This window comes from Miscanthus floridulus, chromosome 18 (genome assembly GCF_019320115.1).
Source record: "Miscanthus floridulus cultivar M001 chromosome 18, ASM1932011v1, whole genome shotgun sequence".
In the NCBI taxonomy this organism is placed as follows: domain Eukaryota; kingdom Viridiplantae; phylum Streptophyta; class Magnoliopsida; order Poales; family Poaceae; genus Miscanthus; species Miscanthus floridulus.
This window is the reverse complement of record NC_089597.1, coordinates 132,796,971-132,814,792: the sequence shown is the minus strand read 5'-3', so window position 1 is coordinate 132,814,792 and position 17,822 is coordinate 132,796,971.

The following is a 17,822-nucleotide window of genomic DNA, read 5'->3' as shown; positions in this document are numbered from 1 at the left end:
ACCTTGATGGACTTGTGATGGACTTGTGGATTTATTTGGATGGACTTGAGCACTTATTGTTATATATGTGATATATATTATGATGGATGAGATATATATGTGATGGATGAGATATATATGTGATATATGTTTATATGAATTTATTTGTCATGCTGGAATGTAAAAAAAATAAAAATTGTCGTTTTGGGTCACTTCGCCGAGTGTTGCACTCGGCAAAGCTGAAAAAATTGGCAACTGAAAAACTATTTTTCCAGCTTTGCTGAGTGCCATGACCATGGCACTCGGCAAAGATTTTTTTTTTTAAAAAATTCAAACTTTGCCGAGTGCCAGACAAGGGGCACTCGGCAAAAGAAATTTTTGAAAAAAAAAATAAAACACCTTTGCCGAGTGTCGACCAGATGGCACTCGGTAAAGAAATTTTTGAAATTTTTTTTTTGCCAAGTGGCTGTAGGGTTGGCACTCGACAAAGCGACCGTCAACGGGGTCGGCGCCGTGACGGTCGCTTTTCTTTGCCGAGTGCCCGATATAAGACACTCGACAAAGAGGATTTTACCGATCAATTTTTTGCCGTGTGTTCTTTGTCAAATACCATACTCGGCAAAAGCTTTGTCGAGTGCAATTTAACATTTGCTGTCTCAACCTGAATCCAGTAGTGATTGTAGGCAAAGCAGCTGCAAATATCTTTTTGCTGTCAGTTCCCGTCTCATTCTTATAAAGTTGCAGAACTGATGGTAAATGCTGCCCATCTTTTTTTAAAAAAAAGAGCCAAAAAAGGGAACTTTAGGCAACAGATATGATCACGCAAGTAAAAATAGCATGAAATAATAGACATACAGACTACGACCTACCCCTGTATTCCTGCCATAGGTAGGAACTTCTCCTACTCGCCGTCGGTGGTGACCTCGTCTTCGTCCTCCACGTAATCCTGGCTCTTGTGCTGCTCGATGAGCGCCTGGTGGTAGGCGTACATCTTGCCGTCGATGTACTTCTGCATGGCGTGGAGGCGGCGGAATGACTCAAGCTGGCCGGCAAACTCCACGGCGGGGACGTCCTTGATGAGACCCGGCTGCTGCATCCTCAAGAGGTCTATGAACTCCCGGGACAACCTCGTCTTGAGCACCATCTTCGTCTTCTTCGGCTGCGCGCCTCCTCCGCCTTGCCTCCTCCTTGGCCTTCACCCAGCGCTCCAGCGCCCCAGGGACATACCTCTGCTTCCAGAGGTCAATCGCCCCAAACGCCTCCTTCTTCAGCTTCAGGATGAAACTCGCCTCAGCAAGGTCTTCCCAGCCGCCTTGGGGACCTCAGCCCCCTCCGACGCGCTCGCCGGCCTCTTCTTGTCTTTGACCAACTTTGGGGGGTGTTTGCTTTCACCTCATAAACTTAGTCATCGTCTCATCGGATATTTGATATATGCATAGAGTATTAAATATAGACTAATTACGAAACTAAATGCATAGATTGAAACTGTTTTACGAGACGAAATTTTTAAACTTAATTAGTCCATGATTTAACAATACGGTGCTACTTTAAACATGTGCTAATAACGAATTAATTAGGTTTAATAAATTCGTCACACGGATTATCGACATATTCTGTAATTTGTTTTTTTATTAGTATCTAAATATCCCATACGACATCCATATATATATATATGATCTTCTAAACTTTAGTCACCGGATCCAAACAACCCTGAATCTTCTAAACTTTAGTCACCGGATCCAAACAACCCTGAATAGAGGGGCTGCCAGTTGGAGCCAGGCTGTCAGGCTCAGCAGTAGGCAGTAGCAGTGGATAAAAAGGGGACCGGTCAGCCAGAGAAGGGCATCAACCAAATTATCAAATCAATTACTCCTTCTTAGTTGTTACTGTTCATCTTCCTTCCCAACTCTATGTCCTTTCTGTACCCGGTTTCCTTCTTCTCTAATCCGACCTCCCTATCCCCTGAGGTCCTGTACTCTAGATTGCTTTGAATTAAGTTATCTGTTAGCCAATCTATTGGGGTTGCTAACATCTGATATCAGAACCATCGATTTTGGTACTCCACCATGGATACCTCCCTCAAGCTCGCCTTCGCTGAGATCCTCAGGAAGTTGGACGAGCTCGAGGCTCGGTGGGAGCGGCGCTCCTCTCCGCCAAAGGGAGCAGCGAGTTGCCGCCGAGGAGCTCCGCATCGACGGCCTCGTGCAGTTCGGCGCGAAGCCGCAGGTCGTGGCCGACAACTGGGGCGGATGGTTCGAGGAGCCTGTCTGCGTCATGGAGGAGCGCTTCTACGAGCAGCGGCCTACCGCCGTCGATGCCGAGGTGATTCCGGACAACTGGGGAGGGCTGTTCGAACAGCTTGCCCACAATGGTGAAAAACGTATGTTTCAAGTGTTTCAGATGTTTCAAGGGTATGTTGCAAGTATTTCGTATGGATATTGCAAAAGTAGATCGGGATGTTGCATATGTTGCAATTGTTGTTGTACACGTATGTTGCAAATGTCTTTCCCTAATGTTTCATCTCTGTTTTCAGACGTATGTTACAAGTGTGTTTATCTTAATGTTATGTTTCCCACATATGTTGTAAGTGTTTTATCCGGATGTTGCGTATGTTTGCAATGGTTTCAAGCGTTTTTATGTGTTTCATAAACATGTTTCAAGCATTTCATCTGTCTTTAGACGTATGTTGAAGTGTTTCGTCTAAGAATTTCTAAAGTAGATCGGGTGTTGCAGATGGGATGCGCGTGAGAAGCGGAGAGGGGGCGCGAGCAATCCCCATGCGCAGTCTGGCAGCGCGGGAGACGACCGAGGTGCGGGCCCGTATGGCGAGCAAAGCGTAAGCGCCGGCGGAGACATGCATGCGCGAACGAGGGAAACGGAGTGCAGCGCGGGCGTCCGGACGCATGCGTCTGTCCGGATGTCCAAATGCACGCGATGTCTGGCCGCTAGCACTACCGTAGTTGCATGGTCTACGTGAACCCGGTGTTGGGTTTTCCATATGCTATATAATGTGCAAGCTAGACTTATCACAAACATTCATTTTCGTCTAAATCCATGCTGCAACTATGTTTTCACCGTTTTTTTTTGTGACTAGTGCTTTCTAAAAAGCAGAGTATTCTCTTTTCCAAAAAAAAAAGAGGGAACCATTGATGGCTGCATTTTTCGGATGCATATAGTATGTGCACTGATTATTTTGATACACGCAACAAAGTCTAAACGAGGGTGATTGCTCTGCCTCCCTCCTTCCAAATTAGCCCTACCTTTCTTCCAAGTATAGCAAAAACTCCAAATAAACACTTCCCAAATCTGCTGGATCGGATTCATTGTCTCGTACGTAATTTCATACATGAATAAAAGGAAAAGAAACCCACTCTGTTGACTCCCATTTCGTTCCCGTCGGTCACCAATGGGTGCAGTTGCTGACACACCTGCAGCAGCAGTGCTGCTCCGGCTCCTGCAGCTGGCTGTGTGCTCTTGGCCTTTGGAGTTGCAGCAGTTTGCCCTGCCGCGCAGGCCTCCACGGTTCATCAACTACCATTTCCTCATAAGCACTAGTTCATCCACGATGTTCCTGTATATATTTCTGTTCTGTTGGTGTTAAATTTCATTGCCGTTTCAGTTTTCCATTTGCTCAGTAAACGATCGTAAATTTCCAGCCGGGAACAGTGCTTTTCTTTCACACCAAACCAGCCAGCAGTAAATAATCCACGATACGATACGGCAAGCTGTTTGTTTTCTTGTAAAAAAAATAGTCGTAGTACAAGTAGTAGTAGTCGCAGTAGTTATTGTTACAAGAATTCCTTCATGGTTTGTTGGTGGGTAATGATCTTAGTTGTAGTTTTGAATTAGCAAAATTTATTTTAAGAATTAGGCAACGCAATTATGCAAACACGCAACAGCTGAGCTAGAGTTGAGAAATGATGCTCCCCTTGTACGTAGTGTTTTCGTTCACAAGACGCGTCCATTTGGTTCCTCCGTTTTTTACTGCATGACCTTGGGCAAGGCCGTCCTGTTCATCACCTTATCTTGTCCGGTCGGAGCAGAGAAATCGCGTCTGAATAACACGTCGTCACATGCGCCCGTAGTTGTTTGCGTCGCGTCGTCAGGGTTGTCTTGGAAGAAGCATCGTCCTTTTATGGTAGGAGGAGGAGCAGCAGGAGTATTGGGAGGGCCGCCGATGAGTTGGAATCATCGTTCTTTTAGCGCGTGTTTAGTGAAATTTTACAAAAATTTTCTAGTTTCTGGTCACATCAAATCTTTAGACGCATACATGAAGCATTAAATATAAATAAAAATAAAATTAATTACACAGACGAAATTCACGAGACAAATCTTTTAAGCCTAATTAGACTATGATTGGACACTAATTACCAAATAACAACGAAAGTGCTAAAGTACCATTTTCCAAAAAAATTCGCCAACTAAACAAGGCCTTAGCTGGGTGGAAGTTGGAAATTTAGCTACTGTAGCACTTTCGTTTTTATTTGGTAAATAGTGTTCAATCATAGACTAATTAGGCTCAAAACGTTCGTCTCGTAATTTCCAATCAAACTGCACAATTAGTTTTTTTTCGTCTACATTTAATACTCCATGTATGTATCGTAAGATTCGATGTGATGGCTACGCGCTTATGGTAGTATCTGCAAACGTATCCCTCCGACACGATGGAGTTGGAATCAAACTTGACTGCTCGGCGGGGCGAACAGAAGAGAAGAAAGAACCAGCCGCACCGGCACGCGACGCGGCCGCGGAGTGAAATCAAATCAAGCGACGGCTAGGCGCAGCAGCTGAGCGGTTCGGGTCCGTTAATTAAACGCTCTACTTTTGGCTACGTGCCGGCAAACTAGTCGTCGCTGAAATAAATAAATATAATCCTTGTCTGCCATCGGTAGTGCGATTGGTAATGCGGCCGGCCATCCAGCTTTCTGCGGTGCTGGTGCTGGCCTCTGCCAAACGGTCGGAAAACCTCCAGACCGTTTTCTATTTCTACGTTCGAATACGAAAACAAAAGTAAAAGTGATAAAGTCAGATACGAAAACGAACATGAACTTATGAAATATCGAGAATTTTGAAAACGAACTAATTTAAGTGGAATTATATCGAACACGGCCGGGACCAAGTGCATAGCAATTAAGACCCCGTTCGCTGTTTTGAAACTTGGCTGAAACTGGTTGGTTGTGTGAGAGAAAAACACTATTCGACTGTTTTGGTGAACAGTAAAATATGAGGGAGAGCAGCCGGCTAGTCTGGAACTTCCAGACCGGCGAACACGGCCTAACAAGTGAAAATAGCAATTAATAAGTCCCACAACTTTATTAAAAATATCTCCATTCAACATCATGTAAGTAGGATATGATTTTTCTAAGACAACAAGCGCTCGCACGCGATTAATATACCGCTGAAACTTTGTTTATTTTTTTTTGAACATCTTAAAGACCTCAAATGAAAAAACTAAAAACAAGAAAGTTGTAGATCTCGTCGAGAGCTACAATTTTCATATAAAACTTATCTTCATCTAAGATCGTATGAAAAAGATACAATTTTTCTAAGGCCGGACTTTTAATGGGCCAAATTTGGTTTAAACCAAATTTCGAAACCAAATTTTGAATTCGGGATATTCCGAATTAAAAGTACAAAACGGTCGGGAAAATAATTAAACCGTTTTCGTTCCAATTTTGAATTTTGTGTTCCGAATTTCGAACTGAATTCGAATTTGTCCGAATATACGAATTCAATCGGACTAAATGTAGAAAACGATGCGGTTCGGTACGGGATATTTCCGTACCGTTTTCATCCCTACCTCTACCTCGCTTCATTGGGGGTAGATGTTGCGCCTGCGCCGGTTCCGGCCTCTTCATCGGGGCGGTGGCCACCGTTGCAAATGCTTTTGAATGCGTGGTGTTGTGGGCGAAAGCGCAGTCCGATTTTGATCGGACGAACGACGGTGACGCCTTGGGCGCCACATGCATCCCGCCGACGACGCCAGATTCTTGGTGAAAGTCCTGCCTTACAGGTTGTAAGGCTAGTGGCGACGGCGTCCACAGGACTACTCTTGGGCGTCACCTCCTTTCTGAAGGCGTCGCTGAAGAATCATTTAAGACTTATTGCTTGTTCAACATGTGACATAATTATAAATCATTCCAATTTTTTTTTCAAAACTTAGATGCTTCGACTATCGAAGGAAGTTGGAATGTCGATGGAGGGAGCAGTTTTTTTCAATCTTGCCAAAATAATCTGGATTGGAAGTGGGTTTTGGAAAGATGCTCTTATTATACTACATGTGGTGGTTAACACACATGAGGCGGGTCCAGGGATGATTGGATTAATTAATTATATTAATCGAGTGAGGCCAATGAATAACCACTTTTTTAGTGTAGTGTAGTTAACTGGAGTTTCCCAGCAACTTCCCATCAAATCCAACGGCCGTAATAACGGGAATGGCAGGCAAAGCATGTTAGGAAAACCTCCACCTTATCAATACTATATAATGATAGTTTCAAAAAAAAAAAAACTATATATACTGAGATTCTGTGTTGCCTGCCCTGCACAAAGTCCAGATTTTCCCAGTTCTTGCCCAGAAAGCGCAAATCAACTTACAAGATACACAACCTCGATCGGGAGGTTGTTGGTCTCTGGTTCTCTGCAGATCGATCTCGCTAGTTGCTGCGGCGCCGGCATGGAGGGTTGGAATGGTGGCCTCGGGTCTTCTTGGAGCTACCTCCAGGAGACTGTTGGATCCAAGGTTAGCAGCTCCTCAGGTACCATAGTCTCCAGACTCTCTCCTGGCTACGCATCTAGCGGCTCTCGCCCCTCCAGTTTCTCAATGGAGGCGGCCATGCACTTTGACTCCTTGAGGATCCACGGGGACGTCAACGGCCACAACGTAGATGACTGGGAAGAAGCTGAGGGAGAAACGGGGGAGGAGCGCATGGACCGCATTAGAATCCTGGTCCAGGAATTATTCAGTGCGCCGTCGGCGAATTGCAGCACCAAACTCGGTGACATGAGTGCAGTAGTGGAGAGATGGCTCAAGGAGCTGGGCCTCGGCTGGGTTCTCAGCCACGACGATGGTGCATCTGCGTGGGAGGAAGAGGAACTCGATCGTGATTATGCATGGACCTGGATCCGGGCTCTCGACCAAATCGCGCAAACCATCTGTTTCATGAGGCCGCACTTTCCGGATTGTGGCTCCGTGGGCCTGCCCGGTATTTGTGAGGAACAAGGGAAATCTGTTCCAAATCAATACCATTTGGCGCGGTTCATCCAAGAAACCATGTTGAAAATGTTGGCTTGTACGTCCACATCTGGTGCAGGTACACGGGGCCCAGTTCCTGTATCTGATCAACCATGTGCATCATTAGGCGTGGCATAATATCGAAGAAAGACGGCGGGAAGCACATCTCGAGCTGGCAAAGGGTCTCCGCGATGAACTGTTTTAGGCCAAGCAGCTTAGCTTCATCGATGACCTTCTGTGTGATGCAGTTGAAGAAGTAGGACATGCATGTGATGACCATCTTCACGTACTCTGGACCGATAGCCCTGATAACAATTGGAAGGAACACCGTGAGCATGATATGGCAGTCATGTGCGTTGAAGCTGGTTAGTGTGAGGTCCTTCATCGAGACTAGGCTCTTGATGTTGGAAGAGAAACCGGTCGGCACCTTGACACCCCTAAGCCACTGGCACACGACCCACTTCTCATCTCTCGTCAGGTTGTAGCTCGCGCCCGGAAGGTCGACTTTTCCGCTCTGCGTCGCTGGTGTCAGGTGAATTTCGGACCTGATGTCCTGGTTGACAAGATCCATGCATGACTTTAGACCATCTTTGTCTTAGTCTTGATGTCTAGCAGTACGCCAATGGAGCTTTCGAAGACATTCTTCTCGAGGTGCATGCAGTCGATGGCATGGGGCGTATCTAGCTCCTTCCAGTATGATAGGTACTTGAAGAAAACACGACTACTTCTTGAAAGGAACATAGGCGACAGGTGGTTCCTCCATCTTATCTCGCTTTCTTTTCCTTGTCTTGGTCCCATCTTCCTCTTCCTTCTTCACGAACTCAACGTCTATGCCCTTCACCATGTCAAACACCTTTTGCCCGTACCTCGTCCTTTTTGACTCATCAGTTTCAGGCTCGTCCTAGTTGTCGGAGTACTTATTCATCGTAGCTGCCCGGTACCTATGCTTTTTGACGAGGAATCGCCTATGCCTCATGTACACCATCTTCTTGGATGCACTAAGGTAAGTGTAGCAGATATTGTCACTGCAAACTACGCAACCTGACTTACCTTTGATCTGCCTCGACAGTGAAAAAAGACCAGGGTAATCGGTGATGGTGACAAAGATGATGGCTTTTAGAGTGAACTCCTTCTTTAGGGACGCATCCATCATCTTGACCCTATCTTTCCATAGTATCTTCATGTCCTCCATGAGCGGCTCCGGGAACACATCTATATCATTGCCTGGCTACCTAGGTCTAGAAATAATCATGGTTAGTAAAAGATACCTACGGTTCTGACATAGCCAGGGAGGTAGGTTGTAGATGGTGAGGATGACCGGCCAAGTGCTGTGCGAGCTGCTGAGGTCACCGAACGGATTCATCCCATCAGTACTCAGCGCGAACCTGACGTTCCTCGCCTCGTCGTCAAACTTCTGGAACTTGGCATTGAAATGCTTCCACTGCTTGCCATCGGAAGGGTGCCACAGCTTGCCGTCGCCCTTCGTGCACTCATCAGATGCATGCCAGGACATCAGCTTGGCATCCTCGGGGTTCCCGAATATAGCACGCAGGCGATCGATCACGGGCAGGTACCACATCGACAGGGCCGGACATTTCCTCTACGTGTAACCCTCTTCTTCCTCGTCCTCAGGAGACGGGATCAACTTCTTCACGGTACTCTTCTTGGATGTCTTCTTCTTCTTTGGCCCTCTCTCGTCGTCCACATCCGCGCGACAACCAGCATTCCTCTTGTACCGACTCGCGCCACAGTGTGGACAGCTCTGCAAGTTCTCATACTTGCCCCGATATAGGATACAGTGGTTAGGACAGGCATGGAACTTTTTAAGCTTCATCGCCACTGGACGGATCAGCTTCTTCGCTCGGTAGGTATTGACGGGCACCTTGTTACCCTCTAGGTATGTGTCAGCAAGGATACCTAACAGGTCGTTGAAGCTAGTGTCGGACCAGCCATGGCGAGCCTTCAGCATCAGCATCTGGAGGTTAAAACGCAACGCCGTCCAGTGCTTCGGGCAGTCCTTATAGAGGGGATCAATTGCCGCCTATTTCATCTCTCTGAAATTCTCAAGCCACCTCGGGCTCCCAAACAGAACGTCGTCGTGGTCAAGACGGTTAGCGATTGACTCAAAAATGTCCGCAGTCTCGGGATCCCTCACTGGCTCACCGCCATCACCATCGTCGTCGTCAGTCGTGTCTTGGAGCAGATCATCCAATGTGAAATAATCATGATCTGCATTGTCGTCGCCAGTAGCAGCATTGTCGTGCCCGCTGACCGCTGCTGATGAGGTTTGTTGTTCGGCATTCACTGCCGCCACCGTCGCTGTCGACGAGTTTCCTCCTCCAGATGCACCGGCACTCAGATCCTCTGCTTCCCCATGAAACTTCCATACGATGTAATCCTTGACGAAACCGTACCTGATCAAGTGAGATTTCACCATGTCGTCTCCGTGGGCAAGAAGGTTCTTGCAGCTCTTACACGGACAGATGGTGAGTTCCCGCTTCAGACTCAGGCGATGCCTTTTGGCAGCGACAATAAACTTTGTCACATGTTCCAGGAAAGCTGGATCTAGCCTCGATGCCTTGTACATCCATTCCCTGTCCATGACCGCGAACACCTTGCACACATAACAAACAACGGAAATGGCGCATATAAGCACAGCAATACGGAAAAAGACAACCGGGTAGCTCTAGATCTGATGATTTCTCTCTCCTCTAAATAGATCTAGATCTAGATCTTGAGAAAAAGCACCCAAATCATGGAAAAGAGAGAGGATTGAGGGTTTGAGAGTGAGAATCAACCTCTTGCGATGCCCCCCTTCAACAAATCCTAGGGCAAAACCTCTCCCCCTAGAAAATGGCCACTTTTTAGGGTTTTGAGGTCAAAACCCGAAAAAATAGAGGAGGAGCTGTGGGGAAGAATGGTGGGTGCGGCTGTATTTATAGCCAGACTTAACCGAGGCGGGCACTATAGGGAAACCGACTCGGTTAATCGCCTATTAATCGAGGCGGTTGCTTTAGAACAAACGCCTTGGTTAATCGATTAACCTAAGCCAATCGCCTCGGTTAATACTGATTAACGGAGGCGGTTGGCTTAGGGAAACCGCCTTGGTTAATCGATTAACCGAGACGGTTACGTTAGGGCGACCGCCTCGGTTAATAAGCATTAACCGAGGCGGTTTTGCTACAGTGCCTGCTTCGGTTAAGAATTAACCGAGGCGGTTGCTGGCCTAGCTGCCCTGCCTCGAATAACCGAGGCGGGCAACCAGGCCAACCGCTTCGGAGCCCATTTGGTAAACGTTGTGTAAAAGATTTTATGTAGTAGTGCGTAGTACAAGTAGTAGTAGTTGCGGTAGTTATTGTTACAAGATATTCTTCATGGTTTGTTGGTGGGTAATGATCTTAGTTGTAGTTTTGAATTAGCAAAATTTATTTTAAGAATTAGGCAACGCAATTATGCAAACACGCAACAGCTGAGCTAGAGTTGAGAAATGATGTTCCCCTTGTACGTAGTGTTTTCGTTCACAAGACGCGTCCATTTGGTTCCTCCGCGTCGCCCAAAGTTTTTGACCTGCATGACCTTGGGCAAGGCCGTCCTGTTCATCACCGTATCTTGTCCGGTCGGAGCAGAGAAATCGCGGCTGAATAACACGTCGTCACATGCGCCGGTAGTTGTTTGCGTCGCGTCGTCAGGGTTGTCCTGGAAGAAGCATCGTCCTTTATGGTAGTATCTGCAAACGTATTTCTTGTTGGGCGGAGGAGGAGCAGGAGTATTGGGAGGGCCGCCGATGAGTCCCCGGTGATGCTCGTCGTCGTCGTCCTCGTGGATCAACAAACGGCGACGTCTGTTCTTCGTCATCGCCATGCCGTTGTCCTCATCGTCCTCCTCCGGTTCCAGTGGCAGCAGATCTTCCTCCTGCTCCATAAGCGGTAGCCGCCTCTCCCTTATCCTCTTCCTCGATCCGTTCGTCCTCCAAAGCCGCCGCCGCCTCTTCCTCGTCGTCGCAGGCATCGTTCACCTGCATCTGGCTCGGAATAATCTCGTCGTCTGCTGGTACCACCACCGACGTCGATACAAATACAAATCTCTGCCGGCCGTGCACGGCGATGACCCTCCTGTTCCTGTCCCTTCCTGCAAGCACCCACCTGCATGAGGTTCACGGCCTTCTCAATGTCCTCATCGTCGTCGTGCGCCCACTCGGGCGGGGGCACCTTCGCTGCCCAGTAGCGCTTCACCTTGCCCAGGCGGTACCGCGAGCAGGTGCCGTCCCCTGCAAGCAGCAGCTGAGCGGTTCCGCTCCGTTAAACGCTTTACTTTTGGCTACGTGCCCGAAACTAGTCGTCGCTGAAATAAATAATCCTTGTCTGCCATCGGTAGTGCGATTGGTAAGGCGGCCTGGCCGGCCGCAGATCCAGCCTTCTGCAGTGCTGGTGCTGCCCGGCCTCTGCCTAGGGCATGAAAATGGTCGGAAAATCTCTCAACCATTTTCTACCTCTACATTTGAATACGAAAATGAAAGCGAAAGTGGTGAAGCCGGACACGAAAACGAACACGAACTTACGGAATATCGAGAATTTCGAAAACAAACTAATTCGAGCGAAATTATGTCGAACACGGTCGGTATACGAAAAATCAATACGGAATATTGACCCGTGTGACCAAGTGCATAACAATTAATAAGTCATACAACTTTCTTAAAAAGTATCTCCATTCAACAGCATGTAAGGAGGATATGATTTTTCTAAGGCAACAAACGCTTGCACGCGATTAATATACCGCTGAAACTTTGTTTATTTTTTTGAACATCTTAAAGACCTCAAATGAAAAAACTAAAAACTAGAAAGTTGTAGATCTCGTCGAGAGCTACAATTTTCATATAAAACTTATCTTCATCTAAGATCGTATGAAAAAGATACAATTTTTCTAAGGCTGGACTTTTAATGGGCCAAATTTGGTTTAAACCAAATTTCGAAACCGAATTTTGAATTCGGGATATTCCGAATTAAAAGTACAAAACGGTCGGGAAAATAATTAAACTGTTTTCGTTCCAATTTTGAATTTTGTGTTCCGAATTTCGAACTGAATTCGAATTTGTCCGAATATACGAATTCAATCGGATTAAATGTAGAAAACGATGCGGTTCGGTACGGGATATTTTCGTACCGTTTTCATCCCTACCTCTACCTCGCTTCGTTGGGGGTAGATGTTGCGCCTGCGCCGGTTCCGGCCTCTTCATCGGGGCGGTGGCCACCGTTGCAAATGCTTTTGAATGCGTGGTGTTGTGGGCGAAAGCGCAGTCCGATTTTGATCGGGCAAACGACGGTGACGCCTTGGGCGCCACATGCATCCCGCCGACGACGCCAGATTCTGGGTGAAAGTCCTGCCTTACAGGTTGTAAGGCCAGTGGCGACGGCATCCACAGGACTACTCTTGGGCGTCACCTCCTTTCTGAAGGCGTCGCTGAAGAATCATTTAAGACTTATTGCTTGTTCAACATGTGACATAATTATAAATCATTCCAATTTTTTTTTCAAAACTTAGATGCTTCGACTATTGAAGGAAGTTGGAATGTCGATGGAGGGAGCAGTTTTTTTCAATCTTGCCAAAATAATCTGGATTGGAAGTGGGTTTTGGAAAGATGCTCTTATTATACTATATGTGGTGGTTAACACACATGAGGCGGGTCCAGGGATGATTGGATTAATTAATTATATTAATCGAGTGAGGCCAATGAATAACCACTTTTTTAGTGTAGTGTAGTTAACTGGAGTTTCCCAGCAACTTCCCATCAAATCCAACGGCCGTAATAACGGGAATGGCAGGCAAAGCGTGTTAGGAAAACCTCCACCTTATCAATACTATATAATGATAGTTTCAAAAAAAAAAAAAAAAAAAACTATATATACTGAGATTCTGTGTTGCCTGCCCTGCACAAAGTCCAGATTTTCCCAGTTCTTGCCCAGAAAGCGCAAATCAACTTACAAGGTACACAACCTCGATCGGGAGGTTGTTGGTCTCTGGTTCTCTGCACATCGATCTCGCTAGTTGCTGCGGCGCCGGCATGGAGGGTTGGAATGGTGGCCTCGGGTCTTCTTGGAGCTACCTCCAGGCCGGAGACTGTTGGATCCAAGGTTAGCAGCTCCTCAGGTACCATAGTCTCCAGACTCTCTCCTGGCTACGCATCTAGCGGCTCTCGCCCCTCCAGTTTCTCAATGGAGGCGGCCATGCACTTTGACTCCTTGAGGATCCACGGGGACGTCAACGGCCACAACGTAGATGACTGGGAAGAAGCTGAGGAAGAAACGGGGGAGGAGCGCATGGACCGCATTAGAATCCTGGTCCAGGAATTATTCAGTGCGCCGTCGGCGAATTGCAGCACCAAACTCGGTGACATGAGTGCAGTAGTGGAGAGATGGCTCAAGGAGCTGGGCCTCGGCTGGGTTCTCAGCCACGACGATGGTGCATCTGCGTGGGAGGAAGAGGAACTCGATCGTGATTATGCATGGACCTGGATCCGGGCTCTCGACCAAATCGCGCAAACCATCTGTTTCATGAGGCCGCACTTTCCGGATTGTGGCTCCGTGGGCCTGCCCGGTATTTGTGAGGAACAAGGGAAATCTGTTCCAAATCAATACCATTTGGCGCGGTTCATCCAAGAAACCATGTTGAAAATGTTGGCTTTTGTTGACGCTGTAGTTGCTTGGGATCCCTACACGACAGAAGAATTTCTTTCAATGGATTTGGTTATGCTGCAACCATACAGTAAGCTCATTAACTTGCTGGATGTGTACGACGCTCTGTCTGAAGCCTCAGACAAGATACTAATGATGTTTAATTCGCCAACATCTGTGGAAGTACAAAGGATAGAGAATGAAATGGCCATCCTTCTGTCGGCATATAAGAGCAAGTTGGGTGAGGCGATAAGGAGCATAATGGAGAAGATTAGGACCAAGTTGTTAGAGGATGGCGATACCTCGTCAACTTCTCTAAATCAACAAGGATCATCAGACATTCACAAGGCCACTCGGTCTGTAATGACATATATCAGGTTCCTATGGTTTAATTACTCGTCAGTGGATGCAGCTATAAGCCTATAAGTGGGAAGTGTGTATCTCATATTGAAAATGTACCACCTTTGGATAACATGATCATAGAGATGGTGTCTTGTCTACGAGAAAAGCTTGCCAACATATCAGAATCATTTCCAGATCAAGGTCTCAGATTCTTATTCTTGCTCAACAACTCATACTTCCTCTTGAACTCCCAATCTTCCTACCGTCTCCAACGACCCTGGCTACCTGTCGATCTAAATGACCAAATCGAGGACTATATGGAGAGATATCTACAAGTATCATGGGCACCGTTGTTGTCATGCTTGTTCAATACTACGCCTCTTTGCTTGGGGAAAAACTACTCACCGCTATCCAAGTTCGAGTCCGAATTTCAGAAAATCTACACCACCCAAAAGCACTGGAAGGTCTCAGATCCTGAGCTCAGGAGAAGGCTGCGCGAAGTTATCACGGACAAAATCATCCCAGGCTATACAGAATACATAGAGGATAACAAAGTTACCAACCCAAAATTCAGTCCCCAGGAGCTGAAAGCGATGCTGCAAGAGCTATTCGAAGGATGATGAATATAGAGAGTGCAACACACAACAAAAGCCACCATATGTAGATTTCCATTTGTGTTGGAAAACTGAAGCATTGTAATAAGCTAGACTTCATCTGGCAACTTGTATCTTCCTCATACTCCCTCGCTGCCTCATATACTTGGAACAGCCGAGAGTTGTATGTACCTTTTCCCTTGCAGGCTTACTAGCACCACTGATATTTATATGCGGTTGTCAATTTATCTAAAACGAATTCGTGTGCAACTAAAAAACGCTTCTCAATCAAGTCCTGCCATTTTGACGCCATGCTGGACAAAACATTTGCTCCTCAATCAACAGGGGCTCCCAGACCCCAGTAATGCTAATGCCCGGCAGATCCTCTGCAGGAGCCAGGAGCAAATATATAGGCACTGCAGTTGCAGGTTTCATCACCATAACCATCGCTATTATGTTATTGCAGTAGGAAAGGATGGAAAATTTTTTCCTTGATCGAATCCCTGCGTTGGCTTGTCTGCCACTGCACATTGAGTTACTGAGTACACCTATTAGTTCTACTTAAAAACTTGGTTAAATAAAAATTTAACTAAAAAGCTTAAGCTCATAGGCGAATATAATATAGGGAATTAGCTTACAATTCAACACTAATAACCTTGCGCTAGCCAACTCAACGTCTCAACCTAGGGGACTCGCTGAACCTTCGTATGATATATAATGTGCACGCTAGATTTATCACAAGCATTCATTTTTTTCTAGATTCATGTTGCAACTCTGTTTTCACTTTCTTTTGAAAAGCGGAGGTATTCTCTTTTCCACAAAAAAAAAAGAGGGAATCATTAATGGCTGGACACTAATTAAATTGATACAGGCAGCAAAGTCTAAACTAGGGTGATTGCTCTAATTAATTAACATACCCCTATCAGATTTTCTCTAAGCTTTCTTCCAAGTGTCGCAAAAAAATCTCCAATTAAACACTTCCCAAATCTGCTCGATCGGATTCATTGTTTCATACTTTCATTACTCCATTGTGCCGTTGTAATAGTCGTTCTGGCACTGCAGTAAAGTGGCTACATTCACTGTCTCCTCCGTGCATACGGACACACGCAACGTCCAGGTCCCAAAAATTATGCCATGTTTAGATTCTAAAAATTTTCACCTCAAAGTGTTACATCAAATTTTACGGCACATGCATAGAGTACTAAATGTAGACGAAAAACAAAACTAATTGCACAGTTGGGTAAGAAATCGCGAGACGAAACTTTCGAACCTAATTAGTCCATAATTAGACACTAATTGCCAAATACAAACAAAATGCTACAGTAGCCAAAACCAAAAAATTTCCCAACTAAACGCGCCCTAAGCTTCGGAGGTCAGGTAGAGGAATTGGTCATGCCGGAGGTCATAGAATTGGTGCCCGACATGGCGCAGTAGTAGATTAGATGATGGGAAAGCGTTGGACACACGACGGGGTATCTTGAGCGGGGGAGGGTAAACCTTCGTCCTTCTTGTTGGACCGAGCAGACATCTCTAATGACGGATTAAGTCCATGATTAGTTCATGATTTGACAATGTGATGCTACAGTAAGCATGTGCTAATGACGGATTAATGGAGCTTAATAAATTCGTCTCGCGGATTACTGGGGACTTATGTAATTTGTTTTATTATTACTATCCGAATAATCGATGTGACACCCCATGTGACATCTCTAAACTTTAGTCCCTGAATTTAATCACTCCTAGATTATATCCCGTGCGGGAGCAAGAGATGATAGAATAATTCTTCCTCCTTTCTAAATTATACTCACTCTATTCCAAACTATAAGTCGTTTTGACTTTTTATATATTAATTTTGCTATGTATTTAGATATGTACCAAAAAAAATTTAAGCCACTTATAATTTAGAACGGAGGGAGTAAGATGGTTTGGTTTTTCTAAAAAAAATTATTAAGTACCTAGACATAGTGCGTTTTAAGTGCATAGAAATCTGAAAAGCTCTGGGGAATATTCAGTGAACTGTGCATACACAATCCAATTCAGTGGACAGATCATCTCCAACTTTCCAAAACTTATCTGGAAGGCTTGGGCCACCCCACGTTGCAAATTCTTCCTGTGGCTGCTCCTACAGGACCGAGTTTGGACAGCAGCCAGACTACAAATAAGGGGATGGAAGAACAATTACTTTTGCGCACTATGCAAAAGGAACCTAGGGACTGCCATTCACCTATTTATATAATGTCCTTCGGCACACAAGGGCGCGTGTTTAATTTCAGGAAGTTGGAATTTGGGGCTACTGTAGCATTTTCGTTTTTATTTGGTAATTAGTGTTCAATTATTGACTAATTAGGCTCAAAACGTTCGTTTCGCAATTTCCCACCAAACTGTACAATTAGTTTTTTTCGTCTATATTTAATGCTCCATGTACGAGCCACAAATATTCGATGTGATAAGTATTGTAGCACTTTTTAGGAATTTGGAGTGAAACTAAACAAGGCGAAGGTATGGTGCCTGGTTGCATCGTGGAGCAACTGTGCAAACCTTCGTCCTTCGTGTTGGACCGAGCAGAGCGACATGGAGTGGTTCATAGCGGTGACTGCCGGGGGCACTCAATAGCTATCCTGACTTTATGGCACATCTGGAAGGAGAGAGGCGCTAGAGTTTTCAATGGTATTAGGAGCCTGGAGCAGGCGGTGTTCACAAGGATTAAGGATGGATGTTCTGATTGGGTTTCTGGGGGAAGGGTACTTAGTTACCTAAGGATTGCTCCAAATTCTGTGAGTAATTAGCATTGATTATTCTGGGTATCTCATATGGCGGTCTGCTGTATGAGATAGCGCCTCTCACGCATGTAAGATTACAACTCTTTATCTTGCTTATATTAATATAATGTCCGGTACCAGATCTTTCCAAAAAAAAGTGCATAGAAAAGGTTATATATAAAAAAAATCTAAAACATCTTATAATTTAGAATGGAGTAGTAGCCAAATCTTGTTGGTAAATCGTCTA